The following is a 22,921-nucleotide window of genomic DNA, read 5'->3' on the forward strand; positions in this document are numbered from 1 at the left end:
TAGGACATCTTACAGGAAAGATAAGAGATGAATAATTTGAAGTAATTTTCTTGTAATCATGCCAATCACTTGAGCAAAGTAGTTATTAAAGGAAACGGTACTATGATGAATTATAGGACATCTCACATTGAATACCTTTCTTATCAGCTACTTATAGTCTCTGATGCTTGAAAAAGGGCAAACAAGTAGATGCCTGTTCCGAATAACACTCCTGTTATTGTAAATAGAGGTTTGTTTAGTAAACCCTGCATTCTAATGAGGCATGAAAGGCATCCTTTACCTTCCTTCTGCCCATCTCTGAGCAGAGCCGAAGTTCACAGGCTTTGCTCTCCCTTGGAAAGGAAGCAGATGAAGCTCGAATCACCTTTGATGACAAGAAGCCCTTCCAGTTCAGATCTGCTGAAGTGATTAGACATTATTTATCTAATTAAATGTTCAAAACACATCATTATTGAAAGGAATAAATTTAGTACATTTGTTGAGCGGTGTTAACTGAAATGTAACTGCACATCATTTGACTTTTTAACATTTTATTATATCTATTAAGTCTTTCTGTGCTTAATTAAATCAACTTATTTTTTACAGTTAATTTAATGTGATTTCATTTTCGTTACGGAGTCTGAATCAGATATTACAGAGAAAGCCAACTGTATACACAAATTAAGCTTTGACTCCTCAGGTGTTCTCCTGCGTCTCATTCAAGTTTGCTATCTCAGAATGCGCACCATGATTTCGAATAGATGTTATTTTTTACACAGAGGAAGGCTCTTTCCTGATCTTTGGTATTATTTTTGAAATGCAGCTGTTTCTTTAAGAGTAGAGGACAGTCATGTTAATACTATTTTGCATCCTAGATCACAGTCACCACCTTGATCTAGGTCAGGGAGCCATACTTTTAGCACTTGGGGAAGTAAATAAAAGCAAGAATGTGAGACCGTGGTCAAGGCTTGCTGCCGCACTGCCATTGGACTTCTCAGTTGTTCTTCTAGGAGCAGCGATGTTTAAAGATCAGTGCTGCGGCTTCTCAAACGAAGTAGGTAATGAACAGCAAGGGCCGGCCAATTGGAGGCACAGAACTCACTAGTTCATTCTGACTACTCTATTCAAATGAGCACAGGTCTGTGATTGCATTAAACAGCACTCTTCTTGTCCCAGGCAGGAACCCTAAACTGTGAAGTGGGGAAAAGAAGTGGAGCAAGATTGAGGCCATAATGATAGGTGTCAATCAAGTACTGTGGATGGTGACACCCAGGGTGGAGTGCGGCATTTTGGAACATTTAAATCTGCACTTATAATCTCAGATGGAGGTTATAGCTGAAAATAAACAGGGGAGGAACATTCAAAGGTTGTAAATTCTAATTACGCATTGAGATCAGCTTGCAAAGCTTTTTTTTTCCCTCCCCCAAATGTTGGGCTGTTTCAGATTCTGTCTGCTTTCTACTAAGAACACCGAAAAGGAAGGTTTTTGAAGTCTCATCTGACAACCCGGATGGAGAATGTAAAAGGTAGCCAAAGACATGGTTAGGGGGTCTCCTTTCCTCAACAGAAAACAATGAGGAGGAGAAAAAAAGTTTAAAAAAAAAGATAAAAGAAAAAGTGAGCTTTTGTGTGCCTAGGTATCCTTCCCAGCCCCTGCAAGGCCTGGGGCATCACTAGCCACGAATCCCTCCCCGAGTTCCCGGTCCTCATTCTGGTTTTACCCCATGGCCACTTGGACTGGCTTTGATTCCCCAGGGTAAGTGTTCATGATCACAAATTTGGCCAAAAGATTTTTCATTACCCTCCAACATTTCTTTTCACCTCCAACCTCTAGGCAGGACCCTGGCTTTCCCTTTGGAGCCAGGAATATAAAGACACGGGGCCATCGGGCTGACCCAGAGGGCCCAGCTGTCAATCACAGTCTCGCCATCTCTGCTGCCTTTCACACCAGGCAGCTGGACCCATCGCTGTCAACCAGGTAACAACCCCCAGACAATAGCGGCCTGAAAGCCTGGTCTAGACACTCTTTTAGCCACTTACTCGCTGCTCTTGGCAGCTGTTGAAGCATAAATAAGCAGTTTGTAATCAGAAAGCTGACATCATCGCAGCGCGGCTGAGAGGGGAGACTGTTCCTGGGCACTGAACGGTTTTTTTCTTGTGTGTGTATGTGTGTGACAACAGATTCCGGGGTGGGGATGCAGATTTGTGCCATGCTAAGCTGGTCTTTCTTTGATTTACAGAAAACAATTGGATCAGGTCCCCAGCTCCAGGGAACACCAGGATTATTTTTTCACGTTCAGCTCCTGATGGCCAGTCACATCGAATAATAAACTGGGTACCAATGGCACATGAGCTCTGCAAAGATGGAAACATAGCAGGGTGGATTGCAAGTTTGGATAGGGGAGGTTTGCTGGGCCACGGGGTAACTCCTCAGCCCCTGGCAAGGTACCATGTAACAGTTTTGGTGGGGGACACACAGACGGGTTGCTGCTGCAGGAGAGTCTGCCCGCCCTGCAAGACTGGTGGTTTCAGGAAAAGCAGCAGAGAAACTGAGCATGCTTATTTCTGTTTCCCGTGTCTGCGCGTGCCTGTGTGTGTTTCAGGACCAAGGTCTGCCTTTCAAAGTGACTGGCAGCTATCCTCAAGAGAGCAGAAGATAGGAGCCGTCCACCAGAAGCACTAACTACCCTATCACCTCTACAGCTAAGCAGGACCTCTTGTAGATTTCCCTGTTTTCCCCAACACTGGCTTTGCCACTAGAAAAGGGAGAGGTAGTCTACGTTATTTGCTTATCATAACGGATTTCTTATCATTGTTTGAGGTTGCTCCCAAAGGAGTGAGGGCTTCTTGGGTTTCTTTTAGCACTCGGGTTCTGATTGCCCTGATGTCTGCTGGTAACACTGGACTCAAACCCTGTTGGTCCATAGCGGCCAAATCTATGCCAGGACGCTATAGACCTTCCCACCTGAATAGCCCATTCAGGTAGTTATGCCCATCTCCAATTTCCTCTACCAAAGGGGGAAAAAAAGAAAAAGAAAAAGAAAAAGAAAAAAGTCCAGTTCTACAAAAATATTGCCGTCCTATCTCCCTGAGGGGCTCTGGTATTAGTTTGTTCTAAGTAGCTCATGATTTAGAATACAAAGGCATTTCCAGAGTGCATGTTTAACAAAATGACATAGCAGATAATTGAAATTTATTTGCAATTTTCAAACTACAATAAACACAATTCTCCTTTTCTTTCATTAATAATCGCACGGCTAATGCATAGCAATCCCTCTGCAGCTTTTACAAGCAAACTTGAGCTGCCGTGCTGTAATAGCTGGAAAAGTTAATGTAGCTTGAACGAGGTTTCTAATTGTCCCTGTCTCTGTCATATTTGTCTACTTGAATGGTCCTAAATACCACAGCGATTAATTACTACAGAGCAGGTATTACAAGATGTTATCATCTTTCCCCAACCGTCTGGGTGAATGGAGAGAAGGGGAGATTGTTACAGTGTTTCATCTCTGCTCTTCCTGTAAGACACTTTAACCAGAAGATTTAACGTGTCAAAGTTAACAGCGTTTCTAGCAGATATTCACATTCTAATTAAAGATTAAGAACGTAGTACATTACACTGTGATTTGTCATACATGGCTTGTTAAATAGGAAACCTACCGGGATTCCCTAACATTTTATAAACATTATTCAGGGCTTTTAATGTGGGCAAAGTGAAAGATTGTTCAACTGCATTGCAGCACAGAAAGCAGGTCGCCCTCAGTCCCTCCCCCACCCAACTCCCAATAAATAACAAGATGAGACAAGTTAGGCTGCTGAGAGGCTGGCTTGCACTGGAGGTTCTCTTGGAGCCATGAATCACCTCTGGTTAGTATTTGGTGGTAGAGGGAAGATCTTTATTATTAACCCTAGACTCCCCTCGTTTCTTCTTCTTTTATTTCTCTCTCTCTCTCTCTCTCTCTCTCTCTCTCTCTCTCTCTCCCTCCGTTCTTTTTTTTTTTTTTTCCACTTTTGCTTTTGGCTGCCCGCTAAGTAGAGGAAGGTAAGAGTCTTTGTTTGAATTGGAGTGCCAAAGGACAGAATAAAGATGAAACAGTATTTCAATATGCAGCCACAGCCTTCAGCTGCTTCCAGCAGCCCTGATCGTACCAGTTCCGGTACTAGTGGTACAGGACTGGTTCACATTCGAAGATTGCCTGCGGAATAAATTAATGAGATACTGGTCATTTGCATATTCACGGTTGCATACTAGGTAGAAAGCAAAGGCCAGGTGTGTTGAATTTGGGGGTTAGATCTGCTAAGAAGTCACATCTTTCTCTTCCTCAGAAACAGGGTGCCCTAACAGTAAAAACAATAGTAAGGCGAAACTCTTGCTTAATGAACACTCTGAGTAATTATAGCAGCAAGGCAAGGAGGGTACGTTTAGCTTACAAGCCCCAGTGAAGCCAACATACTGCCCTAGTTATAGAGAGGCCTAGATGCAATAGTTCAGGGGTATAAAGAGAACAAATCCCACTGGCTCTCTCTGGATTTTAGGTTTTAATTATGCTGGTGGTGTGCATTCGTACCTAATGCAAAATGATCAATTGAAGGAGACCTTTACATTTGTAAACATTATTATTGACTGGTTGCCAGTCTAAGTTGGAAAAGGGGAAAGCTGTTCTAAGAAAATTACTGGCAAACCCAAATAGGGGGGATGAATCTGGGCTGTTTCAGTAAGGAGTGTGGGTCTCTCCACTTCCTCTGCTAGTGGCTGCTGCCAGGGCATGGGGAAAGCACATTGTTTAAGGCATTTGTATCTCACTGTGGAGCTAAGTCTCTGTGCAGCTGTGGGTCCTGGCTTGGAAGCTCCCTCAGAGATGAAGGACACATAACATACTCTTCAGGACCCTGGGACCGTTATAACATACAAGAGTGACCATTCATGGTTTTCAGGGCTGTCTCAAATTTTTAATATTTTGCTTTTATTTTATACAGCTAGATATTTTTTCTTTCAAAATTGCTTTTAATTTTTTCTTTCAAGAAAACAATTGAACAGCACCCAAACTCTAGGAACTGAATATCAAAATGAAAGTATAGTATAATAAGTTTTTTTTTTTTTTTAAATGATGCCTATTTACTAACAAGTCCCACTCTCCCTATTCTGCCTTCCCACTTCACAGGACCTCTTCCTGGCCAAGGCAGGCGGTGACCCTTCGTTAGACACAGTGTGCACACACACAGCAAGTGTGCATGCATAACAAACAGATGCCCACGGATCCCACAATGGGTTTTCTCTATACAGCTGAGTCTTTTTACTTAATTTAAAGATATTATTGCCAACATCTAAAGCTCTTTTTTTAAAAAAAAGAAGACTTTCTTCTCATATTTACAGATAGTCTCTGAATATGAATTATTTAAGTGCCTTCCCAGGGAAAAATCAAAGAGGCTCTTAGTGCTGTTTAGAACTTAAGCTTTTAATTTATTTTATCAAGGCTCAGAGGGTACACTAATTGTCAGGACAAGCCCTCCACCCCCCTCAAAATAATCTGCACATGTTTGAAAATTCAATTTCTTTTTTTCATATACAAATTTTGGTGTGCTCACTAATACACAGAAATCAATTATTTCTGTGGTACAGTTACATGCAGGAAACTGCATACCCTCCTAAACTAAAGGAATATAGATTTATTAATACATATCTGTAATATCTCTTAAGGATTTTTGAACGTGTTTTTCACCTTGAAAGGACCTGCCTGAAGCCTACACAGCAGCGAAATCATTGTAGTCCAGTGTTTTTTTGTCACACACACAGAGAGCACAGATTTTTTTGATTATGTAGATTTCTTTTCCTACTGCAGTTTCATATGCAAAGCATGCATCGGCCACATCCATGCTATCTCCTAAAGCAGTCATTCTGAAACCCAATCTGGGGACAGTGCAGACTAAATAAAATTTCATTTTGATTTGGCCTCCCGCTGCGAACGGGACTGCTTTGTCTCGGCCGACAGAACCAGCAAGCCAGAAAGGTATGTGGCGTTTTGCATGGCTGGTGGTGTGTCTGGAAGCTCAGGATCGCCTCTGCTCCTGGCTCGAAGCTCTCCCACTTCCTGCTCCCCTTTTTCTCTCAGCACTGTGTGCCTTCTACCTGCCGGGCAGAGCGGTGGCTAACCCGCACCAGTTGTTGACTTTGGCATATGTTTAATCGCTCCTGTGGCTGTTTGCATCCCCCCCCACCCCACCCCCTCCACTGTCTTTGTTATTGTTAAGCTTTGGTTTTTGTTTTTGTTTTCTTTTGTTTTGTTTTCTCTGCCTCTATTTTCTGTTCTTGTTTTTTTTTTTTTTTTTTTTTTTTGTTTTTGTTTTTGTTTCTGTGGGTTTTCTTCTTCTTCTTCTTCACATTGGTCTTCCATGGTTCTCAAGGTGTTGAATGCTAAAATACTGAATGAAAGGGAAATGGTGTAAGCGCTGTGCTGACGCTCCAGAGATTTTACTGGAGAATTTGTCATGCTGGATTTTATTGTAAATTTGAAGATGCATTTAACAGCTTTGAAGGACTTTAGCATTCATGGCCCTTTGGAGTCTCCTTGGCAGAAAAGAAATCGCCCATTTTAGAGGAAGAGGGAGACAATAAAATAGAGAATATCTTCCAAGGGGACTGGATTGTTTGGTGTGTGTGGTGTGTGTGTGTGTGTTCGTGTGTCCTCAAATGCATTGTGGCGTTTGCCTGTGTCCCCAGCTCAATATGGTCTCTTTTGAACAATGACCTTCACTTGGTGTCATCTCAGGAGAGGCCAATTGTGTCAAAGCTCTTCTTAGATTTGTCCCACCTTTCAGAGAGCGGATTGGCGATCAAGGGACAACCTGCTGTGATGTTCTCAGAAGCTTTTCACACAGTGGCTGAGTGCCAGGGGGATGGCCTTCCTGGGAACTCAGTTTTCAAGTCCGAAGGTCTCCTTGGGACTGTCACTGCCCTTGACCAATTCATAAGGTGCTGTGAGGGAAAGATGTGTTTCTCCCTGGTTTACATTAATCTAAATTAGATTATAGCAGACTGGTTAAAATGGATACAGAGTAAGTGAAAAATAAATTGCTTAAGAGGAGTCCAGGGAGTAACTTCATTGTGACTCAGGAGTTCTGCACAAGTAGTTCCACCTAGGAGATGGGAGAGTGAGTGAAAATATCAACTAGCTTCACGGGGACCTCACCCCCTTACCCAAAGCAAACACAAAATAGGTCATGTCATATAACTTTGTACAGAGTCGGAATTCACTTTTAGAAAGCCCAAATAGTGCAGTGTCCCAGCCAAGGGCCTTCTGCCTCTACTTGATAAGTTATTGACATTCAGAGGTGAGCTCTTTGCCCTGTAGCACATCGTGTTTATGCCGTGGCACCTCCAGGCTTGCTTCCGGCTTCTGCTGAGCAGGAGTCTTGGGTGTGGAGGAGACGCACCCACAGCACAGTAGTTTGCAGTGAGGCTCTGCTACTATGTTACCTATGTTACCACGTGAAACAAATGGAATAACAAAGTGTAAGTTGAAGATGTTGGAGAAAGAGTAACAGGAATATGAAGCCATTGTGTTGCTTAGTGTAGTCATCACCATATATGAAGAACTTGGAGATGCTAGGCCTTGAAGGTTTGACTCAAGAGATGGGTGGTGCCTAACGCTGATGTGTGTCTTTTTGCTATGGCCTGACTACAAAAGCTACATGGTTACTTTGTCACTGTTCACAAAAATGTACAAGTTTGGTTTTGTTTCTAAAAGGCCACTTATTTAAGCTATATGACTTTTCTTTAAATTAACAACTATTAAGCAAGAATGCCCTCTTGAAAAAGCAGAATTTAAATAGATATATTTAAAATATAAAATATAAGACATGGAGGCACAAATGTTTATATTTTGAGTATGCGTAAGTTTATAAATATTTAGAAATAATGTGCACATACATATGAATATGAAAAGAGACTGGATTATTTATTTAATGAGAGTCAGCAAGATCATACTGAGGATAAAAGTTGATAAATCTTATATATCAACTAGTTGATATAAACTATATTATATATATATATGATCTAGTATATCTAAACTCTAGTTTACTGGATATGAGTAATATGCACCAAGGGTTAGTACTAAGCAACAGAATATTAATTGATATGTTCACTTTGGACTCATCTGGATTCTCTCTGAAAGAGAAACTTATTACAATATGATTTAAGCTACCATGAGTTTGGGAGGAGGGGTCGGTAAAAAAGCAGTCAGGATAATGTACCCCACCTCCCTTTGTGATATCTGCCGAACCTGAAACATATCACACCCTGAGTTCATGGACTCCATAAACATGCACTTCTGTGTGTCTTCCAGCCCTAAATACAATCATTGAAAGAAATGTTGACAACTGTAATGGAGTCTGTTGTGGCACATTCCTATTTGTTTTGTGGGAAGCATCATCTAGCCTTGCACATTTCATTATCTAGGTCTGTTTTAATACAGAAGAAGGACAGCTAGCAAGAGTTTCACATGCAGTCTGGCCTAAGGCAGAGAATTCAAGAAGCTATCTCTTGTACTGTCAGTCTCAGAGATAGCGGTGGTCAAGGATGTACATGAATGGAACAGTGCTGAGTGAGAACACAGAGGGCACATGTATCCCAAGGTCCCTCTCTTCCTGCTACCTGGGAGCCATCATTTGTAGGAGGAAGAGATTTAAAGCTTGCTGATCCTCACCTGTGGGCCCCAGAGACCACCTAGTCACAGGGATCCCCAAGGAAACTGGTTACCATGGTATGCTCAAACTTTTCAAAGAGATCATCCAATTCACAAGAACCTGTGCACTCTAAGAAGGTCAGAGCTCAGTCTCAGTCTCTCTCTGTCTCTCTGTCTCTGTCTCTGTCTCTGTCTCTCTGTCTGTCTCTCTCTCTCTCTCTCTCACACACACACACACACACACACACACACACACACACAGAAAGGGCCTAAGCAGCTGTGAAGCAGTCACTATGAAAACCATAATAGATGTTCAGTTAACTTACATGCTGCAACTACTTCCCAGCTACAAAAGTTAAAAAAAAAAAAAACGTCCTAACACAGAAACTAGAGGTAGATTGATTTTCCAACCCACACCATTTGCATAGAATTCATTTTATATTTCCATAGATGAGACCAGCAAAAGTCAGTGACTAAAGGAAAAGGCAAATGGAATCCTGGCCCTGACTCTGGTGAGGCACCGCTGAAAATAACAAGCTCTTTCATAATATTCCTCAAAGTAGGATTCTTCACCTGGCCTTATGATAAAGAAAATTGCACTATCTTATACAAATAAATATATTCAATCAAAGGTCATTTACTGTGACCACCATGACCATCTTAATCTTAAAAAGAACCACAGTATTTATAGGTATGTAATAAGAGACAATATTCTAGAGCCATTAGCTCTGTGAAGAAGCATTCAGACATTTTCTTTACAATTAGGCAACTTGTAAAATTCCCACAGTTCAGAGCTAGATAGAGCTAGTCTTTGGACAATAGCAAACCCAGTTTTTCACTTGAAGATGGGACTTGTGAAGTGTAGTGAGAAGCCCTGCCAACCACAGCTTACCTGGGCCAGGAGATGATCCTAGATCTCGTGGGAATGTCCAGCAAATTCTAAGCCTAAGATAGATAGGCCCTAGAGATATGTGGACATTCTCTATAGCATCTTCTCTAAGAACAGAATACCGTCTCTGTCTTCTAGTCCACATGGAGTGAAGAACGTTCTTGCCATGTTAAGTAGAGGGAGGACCTTGATCTGAGTTTCATTGGCTACCCCTGGCTATGTAAAGCAAAGGTACTGTTGTCACCAGTTACAGAGCTAGTGAGCACAGCTGCACTAAAATCACAGCAAGAAGTCGGGGTCCAGTAGGCAGAGGGAGAGAGGCTATGTGTATAGGAAATCGTGTCATACATGTTTTCCATGGTCAATCTGTCCAATCCCAAATAAAGGGACAAACTCTTACAGTCCTACTTGCTACATAATACACTTCTCTTTTGAACAATGACCTTCATTTGGAGTCATCTTATGACTAGCCATTTAGGTTACATAGAGATGGGGGACAGCTGGAGCTCAGAGATTAAGCGCCCTAGCTGCTGGCTGCTCTCCCACGGGACTTGGGTTCAATGGGTTCAATCTCCGTCATCCACATGGTGGCTTGTGTACAGCCTGTTTATAATCCCAGTCCTAGGGAATCCAATACCCTCTTCTGGCCTTCTCAGTTACCAAGTACGTACATGGTGCGTGGTGCAGAGATAGGTACTGGGTTTTTGATTTGTTTTGGTTTGGTTTGGTTTTTTGTTTTTTGTTTGTTTGTTTGTTTGTTTGACAAATACCATTGAGTGGCAAGATCTGAGGGTGGCACTAAGAGAATGGTGGAATCCCTATCGGTTCCTGTAGCCACCAACATCCCTAACCGCACACACATTTGTTCCCCACCCTTCAGAACACTATCGTAAAGAGCAGACAGAGCATAGGAGGGAAACATGAGTCTGGCCATTTTATCCAAATGTAAGAATGAGCACCAACTGAGAAAGGCTGTTTAAATTATCAGGCATGACAGCTCGAAACTTGATTGGACACTTAATTAATTTTTCTCCCTGTCTTCACTCATGACTGACGAGGAGCTTGGGAAGAAACCTCGACGCGCTGCAACTAAAACACAAAAAGTCAATTATATTTTCATCTTATGGACAAGCACTACCATGACTGCGAATTTGAAGGTCAGGTACATCTGAAAGATTCCAGGTTCTCACCTCCCTGTCTTTGCTAGAAGACTCAAAAAAAAAAAAAAAAAAAAAAAAAAGTTAAAGAGTGAATATGCCAATCTCAGAAAGAAAAGAAAAACATGAATAAAAATTGATTGCATAAGACAAGTTAAACTTCTCAATAGCTCCATGTAATGTAACTTTAAGTCCAGAGAATCAGATGTCTCTGCTGTATGGATGTCTTCCAGCAAGTTCCCCTTCTCTGAAAGGGCTATTTAGTGCACGAAAGTGGGACCAAATGTATTGCCAATGTCTGGTGTCTAAATCCATGGTCGAGTTTATGTACCAGGCTCAATGGGGGCCCAAATAGAGCCACTGTCTCTCTCAGGAATTCAGAACATAAACATAGAAGCTGGCTTGCTGGAATTGTTGGAACAGGATATGTTCGATGACATGGCAGAAGACGCATAATGCATACATTTTACATTTGTTCCAGGAAGCTAGAATCTGGCCAGCTTTCTTCCTCCATAGACCTGCTTGGTCAACTCATGTTGTGTTTTTTGAAATGCCAGAGTGTGTCTAAGCCAATTCCCTCCCTTATGCTTAAGTTGGCTAAAGTTTATTTCAGTTGTTTTCAACTTAAAAGAGCGCCGTGTTGCCAAAAACATGTGAACAAGAAATTCTTAGAAATTGCTGTAACATTCTAGACCTTCTAACACTTAGCCTAAGGGGAAAAAATAGAGATAGTGGATGCTCACTTAGACTTTACTCATGCATTAAGACTGAAGGGCTGTTGAATCTGATAATGATGGCAAATGTTTGAGATTTCTATCCGAAGTCTGGAGAAGGCAAAATAAATACCAGGAATTTCACTACCTCGGAACCAAAGGCTTCCATGTTTATAGTACATTGGTCCCCAATGTGTGAGTTGCGACCTCTTTGGGGATGCAGATCAGATATCCCATTTCAGACATTTGCATTGCAGTTCATAACAGTGGAAAAATTACAGTTATGAAGTAGTGAGGAAATAATTTTATGGTTGGAGGTCACCACAAAAATGAAGAGTCTCAGCAGTAGGAAGGTTGAGAATCTCTGTGTTAGCATGAACTATTCCAAGATGTAGTTCATAGGATAACTCCCTCCCACCCCCCAGAGATGCCCAAGGCTGCTTTGCTCCTACAGCTTGGTTAGCCTTGTAAAACATGCATCAGGCTGAATGTGAACTGAATATTAACATAAAACCAACAGGCAAAATAGTAGAGAGTGTCACTTTGACCAAAGACCCAAGCTAGCTCAATCCGCTCCTGAAAAGATCTAGATTGATCAGTGGTAGAGGGGGTACTGATTATGAAAGTCTGAGATTTTTGAAGGCAGTTGGATGGAAATCTCAATATTTTATTTAAACAAAGCAACGTGAAGTCTTGCAACGGAAGCAGTCTTTTTGATTGTAACATTAAACCACGTGCATAGAATAGTCCAAACTTGAAAGAGAACTATCCATGCTGGTAGTAAAGCATAAACAAAATGCATGAAATGGTCTAAACTTTTGATAGGACAGTTCATGCTATCGATAAAGCATAAACTGAGGCTTATGCTCTCAAAAACCACCTTGCAATGTTGTATCTGACCACAAAGCAATACATGTCTTAGTAGTATTTTATATACTATGTACTATAATGAACCTGTAATGTATGTGACATTTAATACTATAGAATACTAAATATATCTGTGCAATACAGGGATACATATAAGATAGGTTGCATTAGGGGACAGAAAATTTACCCAAGTGGTTCAAGGGTTTGTTCATGTCTGAAGGACAAAGGAAGGTGACTCTAACTAGACCATTATCACTTACCCACATTAAGGATGCATTTATTCCCCTCTGGCCCATTACAAACTGCTGTGCTTTCCATTTATAGACCTCTTCTCTTGTTTTGCCTATTGAGAAAAATACCCGAATCTTTTCATGTTAAGGAAAGTATTTTAGGAAAAAAATGTGTATTAAACACACACACACCAAAACCTATCTGTGGCTTAGCTACCAGATGAATGAGAGCTTTTTCTTTCTTCCCTTTTCTTTGCCGGCTATTTATGAGTATTTGGAGAGTGTGTAAACAGTAATGAGGGTGAGGAACTGGGTGGAACAAGGGGATCAGGGTTGGAGTAATGGCATGAAATTAAGAAAAGGGAAATTTAGGTTGATTACCAATTACCAATTGAAAATCTTCTTAATGCCAAGGTCTATTAGACTGTAGGGTAATCTTGCGAAGGAAGTAGGGGAACTCCCATTGCTTGGATGTTTCAAATTAGAGTGGACAGAGCGCCATCAAGGGCACCCTGTGGCGAGCCATCTACCCCGTTGTGTGAAAGAGTGAGTTCACCTTGGTTGCCTTTATAGGCTCAAACTTCCATTCGACCTGGGGACAGAAGAGAGAGAGAAAAAAGCCACATAGCTGGGTCTGCTCCACATAGCTGAGGATTTACCCAAAAGATCATGGGATCATCTGGAAATATTTCTTCTGCTTCTCATCTGGGGTTGTCTCTGAACACTTTGATGAAAGCTCCAAAGAGACAGTTTTGTTGGCAAGAAACACCTTCCCAAGATATATGCTTTCCACCTGGGAAGCTGACATCTTTCTGAGATTCATAGAAACCAATATCTTGTGTCACGCAGTACTCTGCTTCTCAGTAAAGTAAAAATTAAAGCAACCAGGCAAGTGACATTTTAATAACCTGGCTATTGAGGCACGGTGTGTGTAGTCTCTCCTTCCTAAAAGGCAAACAGATGAGAGGAAAAGATGATGAGAAAGAAAGTTTGAAGGGGAAGGAGAACAGATTTGATTAGCGATTGATAAGCATTCTGCCATTTGTCAGCAGCTAGACAAAGTAGACGTGCTGAAAAATGTGGGAAAAAAATGGTCATTTCTCTTTGTCTGTGGGAACTCATCTTGTCATCTGGGAGACGATTTCAGAGAAAGGTCTTTTAATTAGTAGGAATATCTGTGGAAGTTGATGTGTCCATGTGGAGGTGGTCACATCTGCTGATTTTAACCATAGGAATTCTGTCACCCATAAAATAAAAACAAATATTATATGCACATGATACTGGTCTCCTTTTTAAATGTTCTAGGTTAAATACATATGCCCAGATTTAAAAAAACAAAAAACAAAAAACAAAAAAAAAACCAAGACATACAGCATGAGCTAATACACTTCTTGCCATAGTTTGTCTTCATTCAAAAATCACACATTGGAGTTTGGATGGCATGGTGGGGGGGTGGGGAGGGGACTTGAGGAAGTACTTGGGTCATTGAGAGGGAGTGAGTTCTTACTCTCAGGAGACTGCTTGAAACACTGCATTGCTACACATAAGGCAGAACGTCCGTGTTTGCCTTTTCTACACAACCATGTGTCTTCCTTCATATTCTCTTTTTGCATTAAAGCAGCAAAGGCCTTTGCTTGTATGATAGCCTGGACTTCCCAACCTGCAGCAAGGAGTCAGTGAACCTCTTTTGTATGCAAGTTACCCAGTTTTAGGTTTTCTATTAGAAGGATAGAAAGTGGGTGATGGGCAAATAGTCATCTATGGGCTATGGACAGAGAATACAGTGAGAGCAAGTGATGGGTCATAATCTAGTATCCAGCATCCAAGGCCCTCATTTAGAAGAGTCTCAGGTGTTATGTGAATGCAAAGTTCCTATTCTGAACACCTGTATTGAGTAGGCCATGTCTCCACCATGAAGATGACATCAGGTGTTCTCTCTCTTTCCTCCCTCCATATTCTCTACCTTTCTCATGGCAAGGGATTATAACCATCACCCGTGGTCTACAGAGACAGAAATTAGAGACAAAGATGACTTCAAGAACATACAGCTCTATGTTCTGAAAAGTATATATGTGTGTATCTGTGTATCTCTAAGTGTGTATATGGGTGTCTCTGTGTGTATTTACCTGTGTGCCTGACTCTGAGTGTGTGTATGGATGTCCTATCCGTGTGTATCTGAGTCTGTCTCTAAGTGTGTATGTATATCTGTGCATGTCTTGGGGAGGGAGTGAGGGAGAGAGAGAATCTATTTGTGTCTGAGTGTGTAACTATGCATGTGTCTCTGTGTATATATATATATATCTGAGTGTGTATGGGTATGTGTGTGTATATCTAATTGTGTGTATGTGTCTAAGAGTTTGTGTGTCTATGAATATGTGTGTGTATCTGTGTGTCTCTGAGTATGTGTGTATATATGTATGTATATGTATCTGAGTGTGTGTATGTTTATGTCTCTGAGTGTATGTATATGTGTGTGTGTCCCTAAGTGTATGTAGATCAGTGTATGTGTTTGTGTGTGGTGTGCGTACATGTGTGTGCATATGCGTGCATGCATGTGTGTGTACATGTATGTACATGTGTATGCATATATGTGAGTGTGTTTGCCTGTGTGTGTCTTGGGTATCTCTTGTGCTCTTCTCAATTCTCTTACATTTTGTTTGACAAACTCTTTGTGTTTAACATTATTCATAATACCACATGTCTGCAGTCTGACTAAAGCAGTAAAATATCTCATGCCTCTAACTGATTCCACACATGAGATTAATATTTTCTAGAAAAGTATGAAGCATTTTCTCTCCTTATGTGATGAATAGTTTTTCAAAACCCGCAGTTGTGCACAAGGATGCACATATTTGATGCTTCAGACATTTACCGTCAAGAATCCCGTTTCCTGGTGCCAAGGTTCCAATCCAAGGAAGGTCTTGCACATATTAGACAAGTTGTTCTCCTAATGAGCTACAGCCCCAGACCAGTGTTCATACAATCTACTCTTAACAACCTACTGATAGAGAAAATGTTCATATAGTATTGCTCGGGAGTGGTGGTGTGAGGGGGCGCTGTTTTCTCTGCTGTGTGTGAGCTGAACTGATGAGAAGTGAGTGTGTGACTATAACTCTGTCCCAACACCCAAAGAACTGACTTGGTCACAGTCAGAGGTGCAGCACACTTTCTACATCTCATACCCAGGAGGAAATTAAAGGGGCTCTGGTTAGCAACAGGGGCAACTCACCAATGAGTTGCACTGTCTCCACTGGGAAGTTAAGTGAGCTGAGTTCCCAAATGTAAACAAGCTTAGTCAAGAAGCTACTCTTCCAAGCACATGAAGTTAAAGTACAGACAGTGCACTGACTGCTGTCTGTCTGTCTGAAACACAAGCCAAATGATTCTCTGCTGAAAGGGCAGCACCTCCGAGGATTTTCCTTCAGATTTACTCAGAAAACATGGCATTAACATTTCTGATAATTTTTACTTCTTGCATTTAGTTTAAGGGGATAACTCTCCCCTTAAACCTGAACATTGCAACTTATATTTTTAATCATGATAACACTCTCTATATAAATTTAATTTTAAATACTTCCAAATATGGTAGCTCATCTGGTCATTTAAGAAATAGTTAACTTTGAATTACTAAAAGCCATGTTAATTCCATGATAGCTTAGTTTTATTGACTAACTGCTAGGAGAAAAGTTGAGTTGAAGATATGAAATGATAAAATTCACAATACCTTGATCATAAGAGGTTTCTGACAGCTATGACCACTTGAACTATTTCTATCATACTTTGGAAGTGGGCTTTCAGAGGAGAGTAGAATATTTGCATTCCATAAAAATTATGACAAAAAAATCATTTCCTCCTTGGAAACGGAGGTTAGATACCCATTCCTTGCCGTTTTGTTTTGGTACCTGGAGCCATGCCTGGCATCTCTTTTGGGGGACATGGTTCATGTGGTAGAAGGATCTTAAATTCTGGCTCCTCCCATTGATTTCCCCAACACCCTCTGCAAACCATCCTGGCTGTAGCTGGTGTGAGTTGGCACTTGATCTGGACACAATGTCAACTGCTACAGATGAAAGCATGAGATCAAGCTCAAGTTAAGAGGCCTCTAAAGGTTCTAGAAGCTTCTTTGCTCTTCCTTGGTAACTACGAAGTGACACACAGGGCCCAGAATGCATCTATTCATGAAGCATGAACCCAGTGTATCTGTCTGACAAAGATCTGGTGACCTTCTTATGTGTTCCTAGGTACCGAAACTGGGAACCGATGTTCCTCTGGAACCAGCATGAAAACTCCACAAAATCCCTAGTTTGTCTCCACAGTGTTCTTATTCCAAGTGTGCTGAGAGAAAAGGCCAGACATGGATACCTTAATTTTGTAAAACAGAAAGGTAAACATAACTGTCATTTTAAAATGTCCCGAGCTGCTAAGAAGCAGACATGGTCTGTTGTTTTGTTTTTGGGTTTGTTTTTGTTTTTGTTTTTTAACCAAGTATCTAACTTCAAGCAGTTGCAGGCTTTAACTGGATAACTTAGTTATAGTCTACCCTTCTACTTTTTATTAACAAGGCAGGGTTTGAATTATTATTTCAAAAGCAAGAGAGAGAGAGAGAGGCTATGTGATGCTGAAGGCCAGAGACGATACCTTACTGAAGTTTCACATTGCTTCTCTATACTTTCCTAACTGGGTGAAGAAAAATAATAACCAAAGGAAGGAAGAAAACACACGTGAAAGTCTAGAAAATCCATTTCACAAATAAAACCCAAAAAGAATATACATATACCAAAATATCATGAACACCTCCCATCTAAAAAGATAATAATAAAATAAATAATTTTTTCAGTCAGTCTCCAAACTATAAAACAGAGCTTCAGTTAGGATCAGCTACAAAGTCTAAAACCCAACCAATAATGAAATCATGGGAAGCCCTTGTGGGCTGGTTAGTTGGCGGTTTGGTTTTTGAGTTTTAGGTTATTTTGTTGTTATTGTTTTGCAAATTGACATAAAGCTAGGGTCATATGGAAAGAGAGAACCTCAACTGAGAAAATTACTCCATCACATTGGCACATAGACAAGTCTGTAGGGCACTTTCTTGATTGATGATTGATGCAGAGAATCCAGCCCACTGGGTACCACACCAGCCCTAGGTAGGTGGTCCTGAGTTATGTAAGAAAGCAAGGCGAGCAGATCATGGGCAAGCCAGAAAGCAGTGGGCTTTCTTGTCCTTTCTAGCTCCTGTATTGAGTCCCTAAATCATGAGGAGGAGTTGAGAGATGAAATTAACTCTTTCTTCCCCAAGTTGCTTTTGGCTGTAGTCTTTTATCAAACAAAAGAAACCAAACTAGAACACTTTGTTCCACAAAGGACCATCTCAAGACATAACAACAAATGGCATTAAACCAAGCATAAGCCTATGTCAGTGCACAGGCCCCAGCCCAGAAAGTAGCTTGGCCTGGTATGGTTTTTCCTGTAACCATGCCTAGTTTTCTCTCAATTTTCTAAATTTAAGGGAAACTGCCTTAATTGCTGCTCACAGACAGAGCAGACTGTTTTTTTTCCCAGTGTCCTGGGCATCCAGGCAAATTCATCTTGAATCTGGCAGGCTTTCTGTTAAGTTCAGGGAACAGTAGTTAGCCTGAGAATTTCCTCCTTGGACCAGGCCTCTGAGAGTCAGCTTTGAAAGCAGCATCTTTCATTAATCTTGGGAATGAAGTCCATTCCCAATGTATTTAATTTTAAATGGATACCCTTACCCTTTGGCATTGTTCATTTACACTTCTAGTTAGGACCATTTATTAGGATATTATTAGTATGATACTAATTAATAAACCTCAAAGGCAACTAAGGGGCTTGGACATTTTCTAGATATAGTCCCTTCATGCCCCCGCTGTCATTCAGATGTAGATAGAGTCATATTGCCAAAGATCATCACATCTCTTGGCAAGGCAAGTGTATCCTTATAGATCTGTGATGTTACTGTATGTGGAGACCAAGATAAGGCAATCTACTAGGAAACACTTAACAGTGTCTGTCAGGGCCATAAGGCAGAATGCAAATTAGGGTGATGGTACTCCTATTACAAGTGGCAGGCCTCCTGAGGCTCATCAGATAAACAACAACAATAAAAACAAACAACAAACCCAAAACAGGCCCACCACTACACAAATCTGATCAGAAAATAGTTCAGAGCTCCTAGATTCTAAGACCAAAACCAACAAGAGAGAAGGTAAACCTACACCTTATCTCAATACTACCTTAGAGCTTACTAAGGGAGGAGCAACACCAGCATCTTCTAGTCTCATTGAGTGCCTCTGTTTGGGACATATCTATGTGAGCTAAATGCCCCCAAATAGCAGTAAGGTCGGTGTGGCCTCTGCTTCCACACTGTGCCATCCGGTCATTCAATAACATTTGCCTTTGCCATTTTGTCAATAAAATAAGGACAGTGTTCATTTCTAGCATCCTGGAATTTTGTTGAGCAAAGCAACCCAGTGGTGCATGAATGGCATGTCAAGAGATCTGACGTAAATGGAAATCATCGCAGCTTCAAAAGTGCGCACAACAGGTGCACGGAATAGATGTTCAAAAATGCTTTCTATTATTTGGCTTTTTTAGAATCAAATCAGAATCAAGAACAATAGTGGCCATTTCAGAGAAATTACTTCTGCTCGTTCTTGCAGACTGAGCAGCTGTACAGGATAAGTGTCTGTGTGTGCGCCTGTGTACAGGATAAGTGTCTGTCTGTGTGTGCCTGTGTACAGGAGGGAGGGGGAAGCTGGGGTGCTAGCCATTCGGAAGGTGGATGAAGTACACCTCTGTACTATGTATATGGCATACCCTGTATATTAAACTTTTACCTTTCATGTGCTGTGATAAAATCGGCTTTCTTTCCATGATTGCATGATTCATTAACACCACACTTGAATAATTAAAGAGCACAAATCTAGAGGCAAAAAAAAAAAAAAAAGCCAAGATAAAAGTTTGCAGACAATCCATTATTTCTCAGACAGTCCCTCTGAAAAGTCCATAGAGATGTGGTTTAATGATTTAAGTTTTCAAATGGTCTGTTTAATAAAATATTGAGTGTTTATGTAGGATTGCTGTCCCAAGCAGGGTCTCTGCAGTCATCAGATGTTGTGTTGTTAACGATGGGAGATGGGTGAAGAGCTGCCCTCCCTTGTCTGTCATCATCCCATTCTGGACTCTCTCTGGCCATCTTTATGCCTTATTACTTCTGTTAGTAATTTTCAATGTTTGGCATAGAAAGAATTGTTGTTTTAGTTTTGTCTGTTAAAACATTCTATTTTATTAGACATCATTACTAGTAGGGAGAGAGAGGGAGGAAGACCTTAAAGTTAAAGGAGATATATAGTTGGGTGTAGTGAGATTAACCTATTATTGAGTACACTCCATATATATATATACATATGCGCACACACACACATACATATATATATGTGTGTGTATGTATGTGTATAAATGTGTGTGTATATATATATATGTATGTATGTGTATATATGTGTGTATATATGTATGTATATATATGTATATATATATATGTGTGTGTGTGTGTATATATATATATATATATATATATATATATATATATATATATATATATCCATAAAGAATTCAGAGCAAAAGCATTACTGAGTTAAGGGGAGGAGGAGAAGGAGGAGGAGGAGGCAGAGGAGGAGGCAGAACACCATTTCTGTTATTGTAGTTTGACTTAGGCACAAACTGTTTAGCAGACACTTGAAAGGAGCACTGGACTACAAACATATAGGCAGTCATTGTCCCCCATGTTCCTGTGCCCCCTCTAAGTCTCAAATTTCTGCTCTGTAGGACTTTTCTTCACATTTCAATTGTGACGCTTAGTTTTGCTACAACCTCAAGGCTTGAGTCAAATAAATTCTCTCAAATTTTTAGATCTCATATAGAAACAGATATGTTTATCAAAAATGACCTCCTCTTTGCTTTTTTTTTTTCAAAGCAAGATCTCGGAACGCCAACGTCCCCAGGTGGTGGGAATAGGGAACAAAGTTAGAGAGCCTATATTTAGGCATAAATCTGCCCAAGTTTAAAAAAAAATTATAATGTGCTTTTATGTTAGAGTTGGAAAGAAAGCCCATGTCCTTCTGCTGAGGTCCAGGCTGCCGCTGTTCCTGCTGCTACAGGTGAAGAAGGGAGAGTCACACTGTGGAGGACTATAGATGTGCTGATCACTGCTGGGACCGGATGGCTGATAGGTTTCTCTTTGGCAGGAGCATGCTATCTGCCTGATTGCTTGCCACTTAAACTGTATAAATATGCACAGCAAATCCTTTCTTCCAAGGATGCTTTCCCAGTGTTCTCCCTCTTACAGTAAAGCAGGATGTCTTCTCTCCTCTTAAAAAACAAAAACAAAAACAAAAACAAAAACAACAACAAAAAAAAAACAACAACAAAAGTTCAGATCTCCTGACAAACAGAAAGTGATGTCATCAGCTTGGGCCTCTCCTGTCTCTTGCTTTTCGGTTCCTATTCTGATAATTTCTTCATCCCATTTTCTTGGAATTTAATATCACATAATTCCCCTAAACAAAGCCCTCACTCCCCAAAGCCACTCTGATTCCCAGGCTTGTTTATAGTAAACGTGTGTGCTTGAGCTGGACATCCTGTTCTACGGTAAAGTTTTAAATACGATCCTTACTCAAGTGACAGGTTATAAGCCACTGAAGTCCCCCAGCAGGCTGTGTGTTCCCGCAGTCACCTCTGCATCATCTGTGTGGAGATTAGCCCAGCTTTTGTAACTGGAATGGGCAAGCTAGAACGGTGTAGGCCTGACGGCTGACTGAGTTGCTCCCTTGATGTAACCAGAGGAAGGGACACCACAGGGGACTCACCTTGAAGGCAGCACAGAGATGCAGAATTTAACCTCGCAAAGATGCAGTTTCTTCTATGTTTGATCTATCTCATCCCTTGTATAAAATGGGCTTCGGTTCTCATGCATAAACCACTAGGTAGAGAAACGAGGGGTCTTTTGCATGAAAAACGCTGAATCCAAAGATGGATAAACACTTGATGTTGGAAGTAAATTTTCATTTTCTTTCCATTCGCTGTTATTGCTTTGCACAATAGAGATTCCACAGCCTCAGAAGCTAAGGGGCTTTTATTTTTGGACGGGGGTAGGGGGTGGGGGTGGGTGGGTGCGGAGAAAGAAAGAAAAAAAGGAAAAAAGAAAGAAAAAGCCCTCGCCACTTTGGGATCTCAGCTCCAGCCTCAGATACACAGACCAGGGAGGGTCTAAAGAGACAGCTGCTAGCTGCAGGATACAATGTTCCCACTTTTGTTTTCTGTGGAAACTGACACAGGTCAGTCTGAAAGGGTGATTACTTGAAGGCTCCACAGTCCACAGTCTTCCGTGATCTAACATCTCAGTTTTCACAGGAACCGGGAGCTAGGAATGCAGGGAGACATCAGGTTTGTCAGTGTCCACTGGGCTCCCTCGCAGGGAGCTCCAAGTGTGGGAGCTTTTCAAAAGAGCTGAAGAAATCTCTGCTCTTTCTACTCCTGAAACAAAAATGTTAGCTGAGCATGTGAGCATCCTCTTTGCCTTCACCTGTCCCTTCCTTTGCTTCTTTTTGCTGTGTGATTTTTTAAAGGGGAGGAAATAACGAAAAACACACTAGTTGAGTAGGTGGTTATGTGGGAAAATTCAAACTTTGTTCCTTTAACCCTTGAACAATGGATTCCCTCCACCACTCTGGTTGATTGACCGGCTTATCCTGCAGGATATTTAGTCCAGTCTTTTTATACGTCTGTTGTTTTCTTCTTATGGATTTTCTAGAAATCCCTGCTTTTTATGCATTGGGGATGGGAAGAATGGAGTGCAGTTTTCCCAAGAAAAATCGTGAATTATTATTAGTGGTCAAATATTGAAATTGAAAACTAGCATTATCTTTACATGGAAAAAAAAAACTTATTCTGGGTTGCATTGCTAGCATACTTCTGTAGAAAAACCCTTAAAAACCACCATATTTAAAATTCAAAACAGGATAGTTTCCAACTTTGATCATCCAGTGCAAGGCAATTCATGATGTTATTATTTCATGCAAATACATTTTATAAAACTAGACTACAGCATTAAGCAAGGACAGGTGATTTCCCAGTATGACCAAAAATGTGTCCATGGTGTCCACAGTACCCAGCATTCCTAGGTACTGGTCCCATTCTGGATCCTGCATGCTTCTGCCCAGTGAATGCCCACATGGTGTTTTGGGGTGCATACTCCCATCCTTGTCTTGTGGATGAGAAAACTGAAGCTGGGCTACATAACTCTGCTCTGTCGACAGTAATAGACTGAATGGAACGGACTGCGAACCTAGGGTGTCTGACTTGAGAGCATGTGTTCCTAAAAGTGACACCTGTCAGA

The 22,921-nt window shown here is 41.0% G+C and overlaps 1 long non-coding RNA gene across 9 annotated transcripts in view; it reads left to right on the plus strand.

The window, feature by feature from the left end:
* Positions 1-1,837: 1,837 nt before the first annotated feature.
* Gm28175 overlaps positions 1,838-22,921 on the plus strand; it is a 52,159-nt gene continuing 31,075 nt past the window's right edge. For 7 of the 9 annotated variants that reach the window (XR_865378.2, XR_003947791.1, XR_003947793.1 and 4 more), the window contains exons 1-3: positions 1,838-1,957; positions 2,220-3,843; positions 5,139-5,984. This is a non-coding gene — a long non-coding RNA (predicted gene 28175). Of the gene's footprint in view, positions 1,958-2,219; positions 3,844-5,138; positions 5,985-16,754; positions 16,898-22,921 lie in introns of all 9 variants that reach the window. The other 2 variants (XR_865382.2, XR_865383.2) reach the window with 2 other exon arrangements.

Source organism: Mus musculus, chromosome 1 (genome assembly GCF_000001635.26).
Source record: "Mus musculus strain C57BL/6J chromosome 1, GRCm38.p6 C57BL/6J".
NCBI lineage: Eukaryota > Metazoa > Chordata > Mammalia > Rodentia > Muridae > Mus > Mus musculus.